Genomic DNA, 23,432 nt, shown 5'->3' with positions numbered 1-23,432 from the left:
TCACATTAATGCTTTAGCATGTCATCACTATGCCTAGCATAGAGAGACTGTACCGTCTTTTTGAATAATCATTTAACATTTTTTTTTATATTATAGAATATCCCAATTTGCAAATTCTCATTTCAAGTATCCAACAGATACATGTAGCTAGTGGCTATGATGGTACATAGTATAGTTATAAATATATGCAATTCTGAACTATGATTTATAAAGAAGTTCAGTAATATATGACTGGGAAAACAGCAATGTGAACTCCTTCCTAAATCTTTTCTTTTTTAATATATGCGGTCTTGGTGCTATTTAAATATAGTCTTATACTAACAGTATCTATAATTTGTTTTCTCCATGCTAGGGTAATGATGAAATCAGAGCAGTGTCCCAGAAGGCTACATCAGGTCACTGAAATCTGGAAACAAGATAATTAAGAAAAGAAGCAAAGCAGCAATAAAAGAGACAGAAACTGATATGCAAGTAATTTCATGGAATCAGTTTTGAGAGACTTGCCTTGCTCCTAACATGGCACTGATGATGGAGTTAGAATACTGAATGACAACAACGTGCTTCTTGTTATCAGGGCTCTTAAAAAGATGATAACTTGAAATCAAACTCTGGGTCAATTTTATCTTTGATCTGTCACAGGAGTATGACGATGAGGGGGCGAAACAATGAAAAAATAAAGGAAAGACATACCATAACATATTACGTGATGGGAGATATCAGAGTCAAGTTATACACTAATTTTTAATTAATGACCTCAAATTAAGCAAAGTTCTGAAAGAAAAATTGAGGGCTCATTCGTGGGTGAGGGTATTGAGAATGTGATAAGTTATTATTCGTACTGATTTGAAATAGAATGTGGCCTGATCCCACAGCCCTGCTGAGGTCACTAGCAAGAAAAGAATCAGATGGTTTGGGATGCATATTTTTTCACTCTAATCAACATGACCCACTTAATTGTAACTCAAAGAAGCAGCCTTGTACCCTTTCCTCTATTTGTGCATGAGAATTCCTCTTTCAGGTCCTATGATGCCATTAAGCTTTGTTTCTCCCTATTTTCTTTCCTATTTCTCCTCGTCTTTATCTTCTTTCCATGAGCAGAATCCAATTGCAAAATGCCTATGTTTTGGTGCCAAATTATCTTTTCTTCCTTACATGAATGCTCCCTGGATGACTTTACTGAGGCCGAGGCCTGGCGGTACTATTAGACTGATAACGGGGGCCTAGATTTCCCTGTCCAGCTGAGCTTGCAGCTGATTGTTTAAAATTTTTCTCTCAACCCACGGAGGTAGCAGGGACCCAATCACTTCAACGATTACCACTTCCTCCCAGGATGTGTGTTAGTAGGGAGCTGGAATCTGCAGCAGCATATTGATTTTGAATACAAACAAATATGGACTAATTCCACATTTCTCTAACTCTAAAGATCCCAATCTTTGGAATTTTATGTCTAATCTACAGCAATTGTTTTCACTCCTACTACAGGTGCTCTACAAAAACCAATTCAGATAGCATGTGCTTCAGCATTGTTAGGAGATTCTCATTTCATTGATCAACAACCAAAAATTAATAAAGCATACAGTGCTGCAAAGATCTGCCAGCTGTCACCTCTCCACTATGACCCTATCACAAGACACCAATTAATTTCTTTTTTTGCTTCTAGAAATCACTGAATTATTCCTTAACCTTTATCCTATTAAAACTCCTGCTCTCATTGTGTAGAAAGTTCCTCTCCTAGTTCTTTTCATGATTGATTCATTTTAGCTGTTACATGAAATGTTAATCCTTCTGAAAAACCGTTCCCATTACTCTAGGATCAGCATCACTGCTTTCTTTCCTTCCAGTTACACTTCCTGACACTCTTTTTGCTTATTTCCCTCCTTCTAAAGGCTAAATATAAAATTACATCTGTTTATTGGCTTGTGTTTTCGTTTTCAAATTCTGCACTACTAAGGAACTTTCCAAGGACCTAGGCCATATAATCAGATGCACTGAATGTGGGATAAGTTTCATAAGAATTAGAATAACTGAGTTCTCCCCTCAAAATGTATTAGCTAAAATTTATAATTTAGTCTGTTGTGGATATTAATCTATGAATTTCAGCTTGTTTATAAGCAAAATGAAGAAAATAATATGGGCCCTTATTTAGTAGAACAGTTTATTACTTTATAAAGTGTGTTGACCATGAGAAATAGTGAGGTCATTTACTATAATACACTCAGGCCAACTGGCTAATACACCAATGATATCACTGAGCTAGGATGAAACAAAAATTCTGGAAGAGTCAGCATGAACATCAATTCAATTTCCCATCCTAATGTAGGGAGAAGTGTAGAGATAATGCCGAATGGCGTGTTTTGCACTCTGGTAATTATGTTTTGCTTTGGTAATGCTAAATCACCGTCCAGTTCCTGAGCATAGGCAAGCCAGGAAATAGGATATTAGACAGAAATGTAATCCGGGCTTAATGTAATATATTCCAGAACAAAAATTAAAATTTATCTTGAAAAATGTCTATGTAAATCAAGACTGGAATACTCATATAATATAACATTATTATAGAAAATGCAAAACACTGCAAGATTCAATGGTACTGAGGTTTATAATGCTAACAGTAAATATGTAAGCTATGAAAGAAAATTTACATTTATAGCATATATCCATTTATTAACAGATAACATTGTTCTCGTGCTTTGAACATTCATATTTTCATTCTAACCTATCCTATGATTACAGATATCACTTATTTTATCAGAGCATTATTTACCATAAGCAAGGTGAACTATTGTTAGTATCCTCTAAATGATCAATAGCCTATGAATAGGTAGAAGAATAAAATTATAATAATTGTTCACTGTATGCTTCTGCATATGCAATATCCCAGAAGTCAAACAAACAGTATATTAATGGATGACTCTTTGGTTTTAGGAAATCATTTATAGGCAGGTCAACCAAGGAAAGATACAACGTTACAGCTATATACTTACATAAATTCTCTTTCTCTCTCACACACACACACTCTCACACACACACTCTTACTTATAGACATGTTAGCAGACCCACTTCAGGAAGCAGGAGAAGAAAATTCCTATTGGACAATTCCACAGCTCATGGTTAGACATTGACTTCATATCACTATTAACTTATTGACATTCAGCTTTGTTCACAATGATTTCTACTGCAGATGTGCACACCAAAGCAGTACTCAGACATTTGAAATGCTACTGTGCCATCATCAGTGGCAAAACGGACTTCAAGCAGGAGTAGCAAGGGACAACCACAGCAGTTTACTGATTATGATGAGTATTTACATTGTAGCTACACTCAGAAATCTCTTTACAATATAACATGAAATGTGAGAAAAGAGAAAGGGTTCCATCATTTTTTGTTTCAAATAAATATGTTGCAAGAAAAACGAAAACCATGTGAAGAGTTAGCCTGCCCTGCTCCCAGGAAAGAACTGCTCGACTGTGTTGTGGAACTTTATAAATAAACACAACTGTCCAATGTCTATGTGGTCCTCAGCATTTATTCTGTCTCAGTCCTCAGTGTCCCTGTGTTTCTTCCATACGAATCAAGGGATCAGAAGTGATTATTGGTATAGCAGTTAAGTTGTTGCTGAGAATGGCTGCAACCCGCATTCAGTTTCCCACCAAGGATTACTTGGCATGCACCAGGTGACGGCTCAGACACTCAGCTACTGCTATTCACCTGTGGGAACTAGCTGGAGTCCTTGGCCACTGCCTTCTTCCTGGTCCTATGAGAATTTGCAGAATGTGCGAACAGAACAAAAAGCTTATTGTCCCTGCCCATCTCTGTGTCTCTTTATCCTTCAAACAAAATTAAAATAAAAACTTTTTAAAAAAGAAATTAGAGCAATCAAGTCCAAAATAAACAAATGGGACCTCATCAAACTAAGAAGCTTCTGCACAGCAAGGGAAACAACAAAGTAAAAAAGCAACCCACAGAATGGGAGATCTTTGCTCACTACATAGGTGACAGGGGATTAATCTCCAGAATATATAAAGAACTCCAAAACACCAAAACACCAAAACAAACAAGCCACTCAAGAAATGGGCATGGGAAATGGGTGGATATTTCACAAAGGAACAAAACCAAATGGCAAATAACATAATGAAAAAATGCTCAAGTTCTCTGGCAATAAGGGAAATCTAAATTAAAACATCAATGAGGTAACACCTAACACTAGTAAGAATGGCTCACATACAAAAAACCACCAATAATACTTGTTGGTGAGGATGTGGAGAAAAGAGAACCCTACTCCATTGCTGGTGGGGCTGCAGGCTAGTACAGCCTCTGTGGAAATCAGTATGGAAAACACTCAAACAACTCAAAATCTGCATACAATATGATCCAGCAGTAGCACTCCTAGGAATATATCCTAAACATCTGTTACACAAGAAACCAACATGCACCTCTATAGCAGCACAATCAGTAATCGCAAAAACATGGAAGCAAACGAATTGCCCATCAGCAGAAGATTGGATAAGAAAGCTATGGTTCATCTACTCCATGGAATACTACTCAGCTATTAAAAAAACAAAACACAGTTCTTTGTGGCCAAATCGGCCCAACTGGAAACTATAATGCTAAGGGAAATGAGCCAAACCCAAAAGGTTTAGACTCCAGATGCTTGCCTTAATTTAAGATGAAATGATGTCAATATGAAAAATAATTCCTATAAATTGTAATATTATTTCAACCTCAAACAGCCTGTATCTCATGCAATAAGAGATTGTGATGTAACCAATGAACCAACAATTAATGTGAATCAGACTGCTTATGATCTACATCAAAGAACTGTAAAACCTAATACACTTTTAAGACCCTATGCTACTTGGTAATGGGGTGGGAGAGCAGAGAAATCTTCTATCTCTTTAGAATGTGTGAAGACCATGTGAAGTATAATCTATCAAGTTCCTAACAGGTAACTTATAGACAACAGACTCGAATCAGCACTAGACAATAGCAAAACTACAAAGACATACAAGGGGAATCAATAGCAATCCTGACAACCTCTTAAAAGGAGGCCATATGCACATAGCAGGGGGGGGGGTACCCCAGAGCGGAGCAGGGGGACAGTAGGAGGCTTGTATCCCAACCCTAGAGACTCTCCCAACCCTGGATACTAATCAAGGACTATCAGTACAGGCACCAAGGACTACATCCCAACTGTAAAGGAGACCATGGGGAATTGAAGTGCCTTCAGAGGCCAAGAACTCTGAGATCATCCACTTCCATTTGGATCCATCACATGAGATGGAAGAAGCCAAAATCCTTCCTTGCAGGATCCAAGTTTATTAGAACAACAGCCAGGAGCCCTGAGTGGCCCGCAGAAACAGGAGAACAGTAAACTTCCTTCGGGACTAGGGAGAGGAGCTTTAGCTGGTTCTTACTTAGCTCCAACTTTGGATCCCCACCCTCTCCTACACAGGGTCGCTCCGGAGCCCCACCTCTAAACAAAATTAGAATAGATCGAGAACAACAAGGAAAGCTTAGAATCAGACAGGAAACGGTCAGCATGGACTCACATATACCTTACTAGGTAGGACACAAAGATAAGTTACTCCCCACTAGGGCATTGAAGATTTCTCTGCACACCCCTCCTAAAACTGTTCTGCACTTCAACTGTTGACATATTCCTTGTTGAAGTTATAAACCAGCTTAGACTATGCTAAAATCTGCCAAATTCAGTAAAAATTATGCTTCAACGCTATAAACTGCTCAAAAGTAAAATGAAAATAAACATGAGACAGCTGAATAGTACTCTATAGGCATTTTAAGGAGTATAGAAGCCGGTTCTGTGTATAAACTAAAATTGAAATGTCAATGAAGTACTCACAGGATGTGGTTAAGAACCTGCATTTTTTTTAACATATTGGCTACCCAATACCATGTCAATTAACTCCATAATGTTGTAAATTGTTGTTGATGTTATGTTGGGGCTTTTAATTGGTTGGGATGATATTCTGCCAGCTCAGCCTTCAGACCAAAGATGGTCTCCGCAAGAAACCATTGAATTTATCTGGACAATAAGAGGCTGGGCTCTATGCTTGGTATATGTCTGCAATGAAAGAAACTTGACTGGATTTGAACCGTAATACTGCAATAAGGTGGGGGAATCCACTATCGGAGAGGGACACGGGGTGTGGTTCAGGGAACCCCAGAGCATATGAAATTGTGTCACAAAATGATATACAATAAATAAAAAAAAGAAATTAGGAGTTATTCTAATATTGGGGATACTAACATATTTTACTGGAGAAAAAAAAAAGATTTGTGAATAATTCAGTTTTCCTATGCCAAAACTACTGAAAGCCTTAGCATTCAATCAGGAAATGGGCTATGTCTATCCACACCTCCTATGCATTCAAAGGCATCTTCATGAGCATGCATAGTTCACATATGCAAATTCCTTTGAGCAGTACCTGGGATACTTAAGCACTCAGTGAATGTTAACTGTATTACTGTTACTAATTCTATTTTGGAGAATTAGTTTTGCTAAACTTCAGTAATGATCTCATATAAAACAAATCCCAAGATTATTCCCTTAATTATGAAATCACCATGAGAGTTCATTATCACTACTTCATGATTAAAATTCTCATCTAAGATGGTATTGTTGCTTATGCATTTTCTGTCAGTTACCAGCGCAGGCACAATTATCTTTAAAAGTTGGATTTCCCACACTATAGTTCACATGTAAGTTGGCTATAATGTAACGCTGATTTAATGCAACACTTGCAACCATCTCTTTTGTTATTTTATATGCTGGAGAATTAAAAACAATGTTCGTGTCACTTTATTCACCATTGTATTAAAATAAATATGTTCTTCAAAGTACTAGAGTACTTTAAACAATTTAAACTTTAGCTATATTATAATTGCCATATATTAGCTTGAAATAATAAGTCTATCACAATAAAAATTGTTACTATCCAATGTTTTGGTAACACATGGAACATTAGTTTTTACTTATAGTAAATAATTATATTTATAGAAATAAGTATTTTAAAAACAGGCTTCACCTTTATTATTATACTAATGATAAAGGGTTAATACAATATCCCATATGGAGTCATTCTTCCATGGAGGGTCTAGAATAGGCAAATCTATAAAGACAAAAACGAATGACAGGTGTTCACCCTAGGAGAGATGGTGAAGAATGGCTGAAGCACAACTGTGAATGGACCTGGAATTTCTGTTTTACAATGATAAAATTTTTCTAAAATTAGACTAGGCAACATTTGCAAGACTGTATGAAACTATTGAAAACTGTGATTACGTACTTTAAGTTTTTGTAAGTTATTTTCATAAATTGAAGATGCAATAAAAAGATTGAGAATCATAGATGTACTTTCTTAAGCTCGTAAAATATGAAAACGTGTTCTTCATTCATTGACTTTGCACAAAGAGATGGTCTCCATTATACTTAGGCAACATAACTGCCTGGTGTTGCGGCTCAACACTAATTACTGTGTTATTAGTTATTTTTGCATTCTAGGATGGAAAGGCTTGAACCCTTGGAAATTGGCCCTCCTGTCATTGGTAGTGTTATTTCTAGACCAAGGGCTGGATTATTTCTCAACTAACTTAGTTAATACTCCTTTGCCTATAAACTATAAAATGGATATCATATCTGTTCCTGAGTTTCTTATGACAGATATAAAAAGCACCAGCCTATTATATCATATAGCCAAACATATTTCTATTATGGCTCCATTTCTGTGGTTGTGTATGAACTCTTCCGTAAGAATAATGATCCCCAGCTCTAGCTAAGTTTTGAGCTCAAGAAAGATATGAAAGATATGTGGAAAAGAAAAAAGAATAGCGACCCTCCCGCCAAAAGAAAAAAAAAAAGAAAGAAATAGAAAGTGACCATCAAATGGGAGATAAGCTAACAGCACATGCATCAAGCAGTGACAACTAGAATGCCACACATGGTATTACTATTCCCATAGTTTAAAAAAAGAGGAGGGAAGAGAGAGAAAGAGAGAGAGAGAGAGAGAGAGATTATTAAATGGGATTGCCAGAGAGGAATCAAGGAGAGTTTTTGGTATCCTTGAGAGATTTTTTTAAACCCATTCAAATCGCTATTCCCTTACTGTGTACATGTTTGCCTCCCAGATTTTTCATAATTCTGAATGCAATAGAAAAAGCTAACAGCATAAATTAATAATATCCAATTTCTATTTCCATTATACAATCAAAGTAAATCACAAGGGATTTAAAAATGTCAGAATTCACAAAATATTTTAGAAGGGAGCTGATGTCAGAAGATCAATGAATATCATACAAGGAAAAACCTGCTCTATTATAATTTCCAATAATAAATTATGCTCCTTTTTGAGTAAATCAATGATGTCTATTAGCAATAAATAATTTAGTAGCAATAAAAATTAAAATATGTGTTAAGCATTAACATATAAGAAATTACTCCATATATAAAATGCAAAACCCTATTACCTAATTTATTTTTAATTTTGAACAGAATAGTTATACTTTACTATGAAGCACTTGACTTTCACTACCTGATTGCTTCATATTCATTTTAATATTTCATAATTATTTGCTAGGATGACTTCCATGATACAAAATCAATCCAAACAAATGATGAACCATGTTTAATTGTTTTGCTTAATTAATTCTAGACAATTCACATTGTTCCCCAACATAATATAATTTGTACACTTATTCAATAGAGATGCCAACTGAAGCATTAATTTGAATACATTGGTCAGCTTCTTAGATTTAGATTGCTTCTTGAAATGGGAGAGAACATGCAGTGTGAATATGCTTTCTTACTAGTTTTCCTAGGTCTAACTATACATATTACTTCTGACTGGTGTGAACCAATATATGAATAATCTCCTTGGGCCCCAGCATCTTATTGCATAATAATAGTGCCTACATTTGATCAATTGTTTTATGTTTATAGCACAACAGTATTTGGTAGAGACTTAAGGTATACAATTAACACTACTTGTTTTAGACTTTTAAGTCATAGAGCATACAGACACCTAAATAAAAGAACTCATGAATTCTGAACTTGAATGGTACACAAATTTTGTCTCTACCAAAATACAGGTCAATGAAAGCTTTTGTCTTTTGCATGATTCTCTCTGGGCATATGGCAAAAGTTATAAAACCACTTGGGAAAACCCAGAAAGTATCATCATACCATTTATATGACTTCTCGGGTACCTAATCATTAATATATTGCATTATATTATACATAATTTAACATCTCACTATAAGGTTGTGTCCCCAATCAAATGCTGACTCTCATGGGTAGAGACTTTACTGGACAACTCTTGATAATTTACCTGCCACCTGAGAGTGTCATGCATAGACGGGAAGTTCATGGCTACTTCTTCAGGTGATTTATACCTCTGAAGCTATGTTTAAGAGTTTTCTCATAGGGCAGGGAATCAGTCCAGCAGTTACTTAGATTTATAGAACTTACATTAGAGCACCTGAGGTTGATTCCAAGTTTTGTTCCTTGTGTCAGTTTCTTGTACTGTACATCATGGGAGGTAATGGTGATGCCTCAAGGAATTATATTGCTGTCACCCACACAGGAAACCTGAATTGAGTTTTCCAGATCTTGGCTACATCCCACTCTGTCCCTAGTCATCACAGACATTTGAAAAATGAAATAATAGATAAAAGCTATTTCTCTATCATTCAATGTCTCTGTTCCTCTGCCTTTCCAATAAATAAACCCTGAAAGAAGTCACAGGAAGCAGATCCATCTTATTTGCATATGAGTAATATATAATTACATCTGCATTTCCATCAGACACCATGTCAACAAAAAGAAAATAAAAAATGTCCAATAAAGATGAATATTTAATTTCAAAATTGTATACATATCAATTTTTTCTTAAAACATGGAAGAGAAATAATCATTTTCTGGACAAACAAGAATTTGGAGCATTTGTGGCTAGTAGATCTGATTATTTCAGAAATGTCAAAGACTTCAGAGAAAGGAACAATTATATAGGTCAGAAACAAAAGCAAAGGATCAACATCTGAGACGAGTAAGTGATGTATTTCTTATTTTTAATTGATCTGATGATGTTTTGTTTAAAATAATAGCACCAACAATGCATCTGCATGTGCCTGTGCAGGCATGCTAAATGAATGAAAATATGTTAGAGGTGAGGCAGAAAATATGGATTATTTTGTTAGTATGAGGTATTTAGACTATCTGTGAAATTGCAGAGTGTTTGAAAGTGTATTAAAATTAATTGCAAGTGTCTAACTCTAGGACAAAGATCAACATTTTAAAATGCAAAATAATCAAGAGAACTAGCATGCTAAGAAAGATCAACTGTGGAAAGATAAACTCACAAAATGCAGAAAAAGAGAAGAAAGCAAAAATATGAACAAAATAAACAAATATAAAGCAGTATAAATGTGGCAGATATGATTCCAACTATATAAATAAGCACTTGATATTTACATGAATGACCCAAGCACAAAAGATAGAGATTGAAAGAATGGATCAAAAAACAAGTTCCAACCATATATTATCTAGAAGAAATCCACATTAAATATAGAGGCTTACATAAATTAAAATAAATAAATGGTGAAAGATAAGAGCATGCTAAGCAATGAATCAAAACCAAATGGGAATACAGTAACTTTGGATGGTACAGACTTCAGAGCAAGAACAGACAACAAGGAGAAAGAAAGTCAATGCATCTGAGTAAGCAGTTAAAAAAAAAGACATCATAACTGTTACTAAATATTCATCCAATAATGGAACAGCACAAACCGTAAAGGGAAACAGATAAATACATTATGACACATTCTAGCTCTTCTCTGCTTGAAATAGGCAAATCCAAGGGTAGCATAACATTGTGAACTCAACATCATCGATTGACTGGATATAACTGATACTTATTGACAATTTCAGCCAAGAATAACAAAATACATATACTTCACAAGCTAATATGGAACATTCATCAGGACAAATACACCATGTTCTGAACCTAAAATATGTTAACCACTAAAAGGAATATGAGTCACCCAATGTTTTCTTGCAGATCACAATGGAACAAAATTATAAAACAGTAACAGATAGATAGATGCTAAATACAGAATAGATGGAAGCTAATTGCACTTTGAAGCAACACATGTCGAATAAGAAATATTAAATGAAATCTTTAAATATTTTCTTAGTAATGAAAGCAATGCCTTGAGAAAAGATCTAACACATTGAACAAATATGTTAGAAATGAAGTAATATATACAACAACTAAGATGACACCTTAGGAAACTAGTGAAATCAGAAAAATCAAAAACAAAGTAAACGAAAAAATTAACAAATATTTGCATGGAAATCTTTAATATTTAAGTCAGAAAGTCAATAAAGAAAATAAATGACACAAAGAAACTAGATCATTGAAAAAAGTTAACAAACCACAGGTCTCTAGCCAAGTTAAATAATATAAAAATTCAGAGTACAAATCATTTCTAGAAATGAAAACAGGGAATATCACTATGGATCCCATGGAGATCAAAGAGATAATAAAGAATATAAAAATGTCTATGATCTATGTCAACAAATTTGATAGATGAAATGGACATGTTGTTTGAAAGATACAATATTCCTAGCTCGACCAAGAAAATATGAATTAGAAAATTAAAAAACACTAATACAATAGTACTAAGTTAAAAAAAATAACCTTCCAAAATGGAAAGTATCAGGGAACAATGGATTAACTTGTGAATTTCGCCAAATTTTAAAGATGAAATTACACAAGCTTTATTATCACTTTCAATTGATAGACCATACAAAATTTTTCTCAACTCATTGCATGAAGTCAGCATTACCATAAATACAAAACCAACTAAAGACAAAGAATAACAGAATAAGGTCTCTTATTCAATAAAACACAATCAAATCACATAGAACTGTATACAAAAATAAATTCACCATGACCAACAGAATTATTCCAATAAAGTCTGATCGACATTCCAGTATCAATTATTTCGAATACATAAACTCAGTTACACCTAACATCAAATTTAAGATGAGAATATGCATAAGTTATAAAAACATGCATATCCTGAAAAAGTGAAATGATCAAACATAATTTCATATTTACACCATTCTTTCTTGATCCATTTTAAAAAGTAAATAAAGAATATGAAAAAGTTACATTAACAAGATTAGAAAATGTAGACAAGAGATTTGTGGATGATGATTCTTTTGTTTCTTAACTTCTGATGATACAGCAACCAGTCTGGGAAAAGCAGTGGAACATGGTCCCATGTGTTTGGTTCCCTGATTCCCACATGAGATCAAGATGAAGTGCCTAGCTTTGACTTGGCTCATTCCATCTCACGGGATCATCTTGGGAGAGAGCCAGAGGATGTGTGTGTGTGTGTGTGTGTCTCCTCTCTCTCTCTCCAAATGAATAAGACTCAAAATAGAAAATCAGATACTTGTATTTAAATAACTAGTGCATCAATTCCAAAATAAATCTAAGTTGGATAATTTACTCACGAAAATATAATTTTTAAATTATTTTGTTAAATTAGAAAATGTAAAATCTCTGACTCCATAGAAATTATATTCCTTGAGGATTATCTACAAATTAACAAACATAGCAATCTATGTGTTTTAAAGGAGTAAACAATTCACAGAAAGTAAAAAAAAAAAAAAGGGATGTGCTACACCATTTACAACAAAAACTTGATTTAGAAAAATATTGGGAAAATTTGTAATATCTATTAACATTGCATGGAATAAATAAACTTTTCATATAAGGGACAATCTTATGCATGTAAAAAGAACCAATAACCCTTTGAGAATAAAATATTCTTAACCAAATTATACTAAATACATGAAGCAGGTACACAGAACAATGTATGTAAGAACACAGCAGAAGAATTATCTAGATTTACTGAACAAGCAAGGAAATTACCAAAAGGTTATAGGAAACAAAGCAACACAATCATGAATAGTGTATATAACTTGATTATAGATTTGGAAAGCAACAGTTTACTAGTATACACTGAGTTAGAAGGTCAAGCTCAAAAAATAAATACACTTTTAAATTCTATACAAACATTAATAAGAGAACCAAAAGCAAGGCCCAGTGTTTGGTGCTGAGGATGAGGAAAAAACTTGGGCCTGGCACAATGGCCTAATGGGTAAATACTTGGCTTTCCTGTACTGGGATACCCTGTAGGAGCCATTTAGTGTCCCAGGTGATCGACTTCCTATCCAGCTCCCAGCTTGTGGCCTGGGAAAACAGCAGAGAATGGCTCAAAGCCTGAGGACCATGCACCCACATGGGAGACATCAAAGAAGCTCCTGGCTTTGGATAGCTCAGCTGTCACCATTATGGCTGCTTGGGGAGGAGAACCAGCAGATGGAATATCTTTGTCTCTCCTTCTCTCCACAAATCTGGTCTGCCTTTCCAATAAAAAATAAATAAGCCTTCAAAAAGGGGGAGGGGGGCTCACTAGAAGGAAAAACTGATCTTACTGCTCTACGACTTGGTACAAATGACATGATTGAAAATTTTATCTGTGATGAATCCTGATTCTTGTGGTAACTAAGCAGGAAATTCCAAGAGTTCTGCTTTGACAACTGATAGAGCTTGAATGAAATGATACAAAATGAAAAGAAACAAAACTGGACTAAAAAATCATACTCTGCCAAACCAACAGAGCTTGGTATTTGATGATTCTACTGAAACAAAAGCAATCATAAGACCCTAATCCATCACCTTAGCACACAAATCTTCCATAATTTACAGTGACCTTACTAGTGGAAACACATTCTATGTGTTCCTCTTGTCTAAGATTTACTTTGCTCTGTCAGTTGGAGAATCAATTTAGATCAGGGAGAAAATCACCAAACACTATGGTGAGCCAGCAGGCAAATATCAGACCACATGGCGTGTGGATGCCAGAGGACAGAATACTTTTTGCTTTCTTAGAAAATTCAGTAGAAGCTGTAATGCAGAGTAAGTTTTTTGAAGTGAATGATTGCTTTTCCCAACATGTGGCTCATCCAAAGGGGCAGAATAGGACAGATCCTAAAGCTAAACTCTGCTACATCTTTATTGATTTGTTGTGTTTCTTTTCCGTGACAGTTAAAACAAAACGGCATTGCTTCCTTTCTAAATGTACATCATCCCTCTGAGAACAAGTGAAGACAAATGTGTTAGCTAAGGGAGATGGCCAATTACAGCTACAGCAGCAGGTTGGTTACCTGGAGTTGACTGATGTTATGAAGTCAAGCAGAATGTCAGCTAGCAAAAAATTAAGCAATGTGCTCCTCTTTGCCTTCTACAGAAACACAAGGAAAAAATGTGCCTTGATTCATGCCAATGCTAATGGCAGTCCAGTTGCAATTTGGGGTGTAGAGGAAGGAGTCTAAACATTTTCCTACACTAAGACACTTGACCTTGCACAGTCCTCAGAGGAATGTGCGAAGTACAAAAAGGTTACCGAACTCTACCTGAAAAAAATCCAGCACTTCCAGACTAGATCATAGCTAAAGCAATTACCTTTTTCTATTTTTTCCCCCTTTCTTATCACAGTAGAGTCACATTTAGCTCACTATCTGAACTCTGCCAGGTTTTCTGCTGGAAAAAGAGTCAATTATAAACTAAAATTCTGACACCTCTCAAGCTGTAAAGGCTATCTGAGGTTTTCATTTAGCAGTGATTTTTCAAATTTTATGTCCTATTAGCATATTCAAAGTTTTCCCAAATATTTACATAGATATCCAATAGGCATACTTTTAACTATTAGTTCTATTTAAGCTACTTAACTCAAAAATTACTCCTAAATTCCCATTTTCTTCACATATGTGTGTACATGTGCAAACACACATGCACAAACATGCACACACCTCTTCAATTTTTTTAACTTAATTTCATAACTATGTCACTGGTGAATTTTTTAAGGTTGTCACATGTTGTTTCATGTTTATACACCTGACACTGTTGTCTCACAGACAGCATAGAGCTCCCTCTGAGATGCACATAAATTCTTAATGAATTGAGTGAAATAAATATTTTTCTTCTCAAAAATATAACCATGAAAGTCCCATGTTAGAAAACAAAGAATCATTCACATTACAGATGATTCATAAACATCTCAAATAATTGGCAGTGAATGTGAAAGCTCCAGTGTGGTGCCTTAGTTTGTGTTTACAGAGTTGCACAAGAAAATATTTTCCTTGATAAACTTTTAAGCAAATAAATATGCTCAGTATATTGAAATGAGTTATATTAGCTAAATATTGACAGCATTTATTTTAGGTAACAGTCCATATAGCACATTTTGGAGCAAATATAAACGGCAATATTTCACAGTCATGAAACTTTAAACACTGACGCTGGTTTTGCTAAATGAGTTTATGCAAACTTCTGTAAGAAAATAAAAGTAGAAAAGGAATTCTGAAGTAGTGAAAGAAACTCAAACCATCATGCATGGATTTATATGATTGTTCCACATTTGAGATAGGAAAACAGTTATAAAATGGAAGATTCTAAAAATTAGCAGTTCAAAGAACTATGTATGTTAAAATGTATGAAAAATCATAGTCAAAAGAAGATAAATGGATGAGTCAATTCTCTGAAAAACTCTCATCTGTCATGACATAATAATACCCTGAAATTAAGATGAAAATATGACCTTGAATCAAATGACCTTTCAAATGACAAAAGAAAGATTTTAAGGTTTCAGTTGGATGTTTCTAAAAGTAAGGAGACTAAAAACAAGTGGTAATCACAATGTACTGATTTACATGATTGAAAAATTGATGCTTACATTTCGTGAATTTTTACATATATGTTACAAATCTGAAAATAATATAAACATAAAGACAATTCCAGGATCATGAAAAGGCAGTATGCTTAATGACATATTCATGGTGGTAAGCACATCTCAGATGATGCCTTAGTCTAAAATGTCCCTATTTTAATACATACAAATATTTAATCAATGTCTAAAGGAATTAGGTCTCCCTTAGCTATTAATTGCTTGAATCATTAGGCAAATACAACACACAGATCTCAAAAGTGTATTGTAATAATTCATTTTCAAAGATCAATAAATAAAAGTCAAATTCAAAAAATTGAAAAATACAGCAAATTACAATTTATTTTCCATATCCCTAAAATGTGTGAGAAAGATATGAAATGTAACCTATTAGGACCATATCTGGTCACTCACAGACAACAGACTCGAGTCGGCACTAGACAATAGTAAAGCTACAAAGGCATAAGGAGGGAATCAGGAGTGACCCTGACAGCCTCTTAACAGGAGGTCATGCGCATGGAGCAAGTTGGGGGGGATCCCAGAGTGGAGCCGGTGGACAGGAGGAGGCTCGTAAACAAACCCTAAAGACTCCCAGATCCAAGGACTGCGTCCCAACTGTCAAGGAGACCATGGGAATTGGTGTGCCTTCAGAGGCTGAGAACTCTGAGGTCACCCACCCCTATCTGGAGCTTCCACAGGGGATGGAAGAACTCCAAACCTTGCCGTGAAGGAACCAGCATCATAGGAACCACAACCAGGAGCCCTGAGCAGTCCTCAGAAACAGAAGAACAATAAAATTCCTTCGGGACTAGGGAGGGAGCTTTCTCTGCTCCTTGCCTGGTTCCGGTTTTGGGTCCCCACCCTCTCTCGCAGTGACCATCAGGATCGCTCCAGAAACCCCTCAAAACAAACAAACATACAAACAAACAAAAAAACCTAGAATAGATAGACAACAACAAGGAAACCACAGAATCAAACAGGAAATGGTCAGAGTGGATTCACTCATACCTCACTAGGTGGGACACAAAGATTAGTTACTCCTCACTGGGGTATTGAGAACTTCTCTGCACACCCCTCCTAAAAATGTTCTGCACCTAAACTGTTGACACATGTCTTGTTAGAGGTATAATGCAGTTCAGACCATCCGAAAAACAACCAGGTTCAGCAAAATCATGCTTCAATGCTATAAACAGCTAAATACTAAAATGAAAATAGACACGAGGCAGCTGAATAGTAATCTATAGCCATTTTAAGGTGTATAGAACCCGGTAGTATATAAACCAAAATTGAAATGTCTATGAAGAAGTCACAGGATGTGGTTAAGAACCTGAATTTTCCTTTTAACATATTGGTTAAACAATACCATGTCAATTAATACCATAACGTTGTAAATTGTTGCTGATGTTATGTTGGGGCTTTTAATTGATTGGGATGATACTCTGCCGGCTCTACCTTCAGACCAGAGATGGTCTCACCAAGAAACCGTTGAACTTACCAGGACAATAAGATGCTGGATTTTATGCTTAGTAAATACTTTCAATGAAAGAATCTCAACTGAATTTGAACTGTGCTTACGCAACAAGGTGGAGAAATCCACCATGGGGAGAGGGTTTCGGGAGGAGTGGGGGGAATCCCAGTGCCCATAACACTGTGTCACATAATGCAATGTTATCAATAAAATAAAGGAAATTTTAAAAAACTGCATTTCTTCAGTTGTGATATATTTCTTTACAAAGATTTTCTTACAATATGTTTTATTATGATGTTGTAAAATAAGAAAACTGCTTTCTACTAGTACCCTTTTAAAATCGAAATTGTTATCTATTTTTATCCTTTAATCAATTGATATGAAAATTTTACAAGTTCACTGTGTGCATGTGTGTTCACAATTTCAAAAAGTGTGTAAGTCTATATTTGGCTCAAGTTCTGCCTCTGTATTATCAATCACTGCCCACCCCCCAGCTTAAAATAGTCTTTACTTTCAAATAAAAAGTCTATCTTCAAAAATATATAATAGTTCAGTCCTGAGAAGATAATAGCATTCAAAGCATAACCAAAGGTAAAGTACTTAGCAAAGAGTAAGGAAAAACAGAGAAAAAAGTTTCATTTGATATTTTGAGGGTTGCCAAGTAGCCAATGGATGAAATAATTTAACATTGAAGTGGAAGTTCAGTAGAATTTCAAAGAGACTAAGCAGAGGAAAATGTGATGGGATTTTTATGAAAGTTTCAGATAAGCAGAAAATACATTTGGAAAATTGGATGCATTCACACTCCACTTTATATTCCAGTTTTCTGGGATGGCTTATCCTATCAGAAGCATCCAAATTGTTTACTCTTGACCACAACACTGAAACTTTGAAATCTTAAAAACTTCTTGAAAACACTGTCTCTGCATCCTCAGACATTGCATCTAACAGAGTTCTGTTTTATTCAGTTGGGGGAAAAAAAACCTTTTTTTTTTCTGTAGAGAAAATTCAGAAATAAGAAATGAGGACAAATAAGCATCTATTATTTTTTGCAGTTTAAATAAATCAGTGTTCAGTATGTATTCTATGCTAAGCTCTTCCAAATTTCTTATACCAAAACAAAACAAAAAAAAATCATTGGACAAAAAAAAATCATATGAATAAACTGGGAACTGAAACACACCAATACTTATTAAAACCTATTTGCCTAGTAATTTGATTATAAAATAATATTGGTGGTATAAAAATGGTATACATTATAGGAAAGAGTCATTTTAATATTCATTTATTATTCTAAAAGTATACAGTATTCAGTAGGGTTTTTAAAAATATTTATTTATTTTTATTTCAAAGGTAGGTTTTAAAGAGAAGCAGAGACAGAGAGAAAGTCCTTCACTTGTTGGTTCACTCTCCAAAAAGCCATAATGGCCAGAGCTGAGCTGATCCAGAGCTGGGAGCCAGAGCTTCCAGACAGGGGAATTTAAGGACATTAGCCATCCTTTGCTGCTTTCCCTGGCTGTAAGCAGAGGCTGGCTGGGAAGCAGAGTAGACAGGACAAGAATCAGTACCCAACTGGGTTGTCATTGCCTTAGAGTAGCAGATAAGCTCATTAAGTCACCACACTGGCCCCAGTATTCAGTATGTCTTAACAATTGTATTATATAAGCCTATGCTATCACCATGAAAACCAAGATACTGACATCATTCTGCATCTGCCCAGATCAATAATGTGTGATTTTAATCATATGAACAATTGTGAATATTCTGGAAATTCAAAAATAATGGAACTATATTGTTACTATATACATGAAATAAGTGAGAATCTGGCAAAAAGATGATATATCTTATTTTGCATCATTTTATTCTGTTTTTTATTTCAGTATAAACTGGTTGAGATTCACTACACTGTCTTTGCATCGTTGTTTCTTTTTCCTTCTGTGTAGCAATGTAGCATGAATTTTTAAAAAAGTATTTAACCATTCTGCATTGAGGACTGTTAAATGAGCTATTCCAGCTAATGACTCATTTGAGAAAGCATTTATGAGTTGTTTTGCACAAATATTTTGGTGGAGATGTGCTTTCATTTACCTGGGGAAAATATCCAGGAGTGGAAATGCTTAGTCATTAAATAACAGGGTGGGATCATTGTCAGGCTTCATTTTTTTCTCTGTGTATTGAAATGTAAGACTTTTCTTCCCTTTTTCTGTTACTGTGGTGAACTGCTTGAGTGATTTTTTAAATGTTAAGCCAACCTCATAATGCTAGCAAAATTTCACAGTTTGAAAATATATGTATGCAATATTTGTGAAGACTTTAAGCTATATTCACAAGTGGCAAAGATCTTACATGCTGTATCTTTATCTATTGTAGGCATAAAAATTATTCTTTCTCATATAGCAAGCTTATTGGGAAGCCTTCCCTATTGTCTAAAAGAATTTGGATAACATTCATTTTTTGTATAAAATATTTGATAGAATTAACCAGCACATTTGTTTCACACCTACAATTGTCTTTGTGTGAAGAAACTGTGTGCTTAAGTGTTTTTCACATAAGTTTCTCTAATTTAAACTTTATTTTCAATGAAAATTAACTGTTACATACACAAACACACACATATGCATATATTCTAATATGCATATTCTAATTTGTTAACAAGGGAAGTATTTTCATTCAATACATACATTATCATTTCAAAAGTGTATTGCAGAGAAGAGACAGGTCAGAATCATGCAACTACTGTGGTCCTTTAAAAGTTTCAAGCTTCCTTACTATTAAATGAGAAACACACAGGAGTGCTGAAAGCACTGACCACATGAAAAGCAACAAAATAATAGATTTTGTCAATTCTCTGGTACAAAAACTGAAATCACAGTGACAATATAAACACTAAAATAGGGTGGTATAGCTTAATGATCAGAAAAATGCTTGTTTTTGTTACATTTAGCAGTTTTATTTTTCATGTATATCATTTACTAATGTATTCAAGTGGATTTTTTTTCTTAAGCCACCTTGGGTCCACCTACAAGGTGGGTGCCAGGTGTGTGATCCCCGGGGTCAGGGGATCCAGCAGGACTCAGGTTGCCTGACCTAGCTGCTGGGACCCACCCTCAAAGTGGTGTGCCAATTTTCTGAGCCCCAGGGTCAGTCACCTGTCCTGGGTCTTGGAGCCCACATGCAAGGTGGGTCCCGAGTTCGGGAGTCCCGGCGGTAGAGTATCAGGTGGGGCGTCAGGTACCCTGGCCCTGGTCCTTGGACCTGCCTGCAAGTGAAAAACGAGGAACAGTGGATGCAGACCCTGATGCACATAGAGAATATGGCAGAACATTTGGCAGAGCAGCAGAGGAAGGAGAAAAGAGCAAATTGGAGAACGACCCCAGGAAATGATGACGGTAAAATCTGGGTTAATGGTGACTTGAGGTCTACTATGTGAGCCAATAGACATTGGGAAGGCTACCTCACCCTTGAATTGGTAAATCAACAGCATCTCAGAACACCACCTGCGCAGAACCCTAGGGACATGCACCACATCAGAACCCTAGGAAAATGTACCACATCAGGACGCTGGTTGATATTTGGTGGTGATGCCCCATCCCTGGGTACTGGAACATTTGGGAGGCTGGTTGTGGCTGCCCTAGTTATCTCTCCCCGTCCCTCAGAGACAAGAAGAAATAGTGAAATTGGAAATAATGATTTCACCCAGTTCCCACTCTGACCAACCATGTAACCACATCAAAAATAAAAATTTTATAAAGAGAAAAAAAACAGATGAAACTTATTAATACATGAATATAACAATTAAGAAAATAAGAATTGAGGAAATACGCCAAGCATATTAATCAATTCTTATTCAAAATAAGGGAGTTTAGACTGTTACAAACTATTTAAATATCCATATTATTTATTAATACTTTAGGCAAAAATGATGTTCTTTAAAGTTGACACTCTTGTAGTCACATTTTATATAGAGTAGGCCTTATGTGTTTCCAACAGGCAAATGAAAGGAGGGCTAGGGTGATGAACCTTAGCGTTCAAGATTCAGCCACCACAGAAGAAAACAGGTTCAATGGAATGAGACCCAGAGAGAAAACTTCAAATTGGTATTATGTGGGTTAGAAACAGCAAAATGCATTTCTTTTAGCTTATTGATGCTATTGTATAGGGAAATCAAACACTAATATGAATTGTTAAATTTAGTTTCGAAAATGAACTGCCTTGAATCCATCTGAATTGAATTTTGAATATCTATTTTATAAATCACAAAATCATAAGAAACTTTAGCAGCCTGAAATAAGAAGCATCTCTTATCTTTAATGATATTTTGTTCAGTGCTTACATTTTAATGTGCAACTGGAAAAATTATCAGACATTTTGTTCACTGGTTAATTATATACTAAAGCTAAATATTCCTCTACAGTTTTTATTTTTTGCCACAAACATTATGCTTAATTAAATCAAAAGAATCCATCTTAGGTACATGTTATTTAGGAGAATTTATATAAATTCAATAAATGCAATAAAAATTAGAGATTTATTAAGCTATGTAACTACATTGGTCCAGCTTTTTCTCTGTATACTCCGTAGGCATCATTATATTAATCTATGCTTAATTCTCCATGTGTGAAAAGTCTGTAGTATAAATAATGTCAGATTATCTTTGAGTTGATCAAATTATCTGAAATATTCTCCTATAAATACTTCACACTCAAAACTTTCTAAATAGTATATGAGATTGATATGAATAGTGTACATAAATCAACCCTACGCTTTAGCTTTCTCTTGCTGAGATAACTGAAGCTGTAGATCATAGGAATTCAGAGGGGGTGTAAAATAAGAGGTATTTACATCATATCTCCATGGGTCCTATACTATTCATAAATGTGGATGCCCCATAGGCAAAATGTAGGTGGCCGACATCCCTTTGTCTTAGAAGTGGCATCTCCATCTAGAGCAACGTGTACTTACTGTGAAGTGGGATAAAGTAAATGATACTTATTTCTAAATGTAAGGTCAAGCATTGCTATTGCCCATGAAAAAAGATCTGCATTCCTATAGTTAGCCTTCTTCTCTTGTTAACGTAAACCAGTTGAGTCTAAGCACCCCCTTTCTAGCACCTTGTGTGTTTGCATTTTGAAAAATTTAACACAGGGCAGTGCTATATTTTTGGCCCAGTGGAAGGGCTCAATGGTTAAATCCTCACATTACAAGTGCCAGGATCCCATACCCTTGCCAATGCATGTCCCAGCTGCTCCACTTCTGATCCAGCTCTCTGTTTATAGCCTGGGAAATCAGTGGAGGTTGGGACCGTGTACCCACACTGGAGAACCTGAAGTAGGTCCTGGCTGGAGGCTTTGGCGGGGCTGGGTTATGACCATTGTAGTCATTTGGGAACTGAGTCAGTGGATGGAAGATTTTTGGCTCTGTCTCTCCTCTGCCTTAATCTTATCTGCTTTGCCTTTCCAATCACAATAGACAAATATTTTTTTTAAAAAAACAACTAAAACAAAAACCAAAACTGTTAAGTGTTATACCCTGGCTTCATACAGTGAAAAGCGGTTCTTTATTTCTGAGGATTCCTCCACGTGCTGCAACATCCGTGCAACTCAAAGGCTAGTCTATATGCTAGCAACTGGAGTAAAGTCCCTGTCTCTTTATGAGTTTTGAAAGTTCTGCTAACAACTAAGATGGGGTAAAGTTATGAAATATTTTCTCTATAAGAAATATAATACTTCTCTTGAGATCTAGAAGGCTGTGACTTAACGGTAAGACACAGAAGGGTACCCAGACTCTGATCTATCACCAAGCAGGATTTCATTAACGGCAAGTTCATGAGTTGAGTAAGGTACTTCATACATGGTTTCTTTTTATGATTTACATGCTCTGCAAGTTGGTTTTTCATTTGTTTGGTTTTGTTGTTTTTTGGTGGAAGGTGGATTGTTTGGGATATAACCAATGATTAAACCACTAAAACTTATTGCAGAAACAAGCTTGCAACTTTATAATTACCCATTTATTTCTGTATTAAACTGATAACGTTCTAGCACTAGAAAGGATGCCGTTATTAATGATATGTTACATAACTAATTTATAGGACTTGTAAGACATGATGAGTCAAACAACTTAAGGAATTTCTTATAAAAATAGATAACTG

The 23,432-nt window shown here is 35.3% G+C and overlaps 1 protein-coding gene across 3 annotated transcripts in view; it reads right to left on the bottom strand.

The window, feature by feature from the left end:
* Window positions 1-23,432, bottom strand: part of GRID2 (glutamate ionotropic receptor delta type subunit 2) — a 1,273,704-nt gene that overhangs the window by 773,683 nt on the left and 476,589 nt on the right. The window lies entirely within an intron of this gene.

Source organism: Ochotona curzoniae, unplaced genomic scaffold (assembly GCF_017591425.1).
Source record: "Ochotona curzoniae isolate NIBS_2020 unplaced genomic scaffold, NIBS_Ocur_1.0 scaffold_4506, whole genome shotgun sequence".
Lineage (NCBI taxonomy): Eukaryota > Metazoa > Chordata > Mammalia > Lagomorpha > Ochotonidae > Ochotona > Ochotona curzoniae.
The sequence above is the reverse complement of the archived record's forward strand: the minus strand, read 5'-3'. Positions and strand labels throughout refer to the sequence as shown.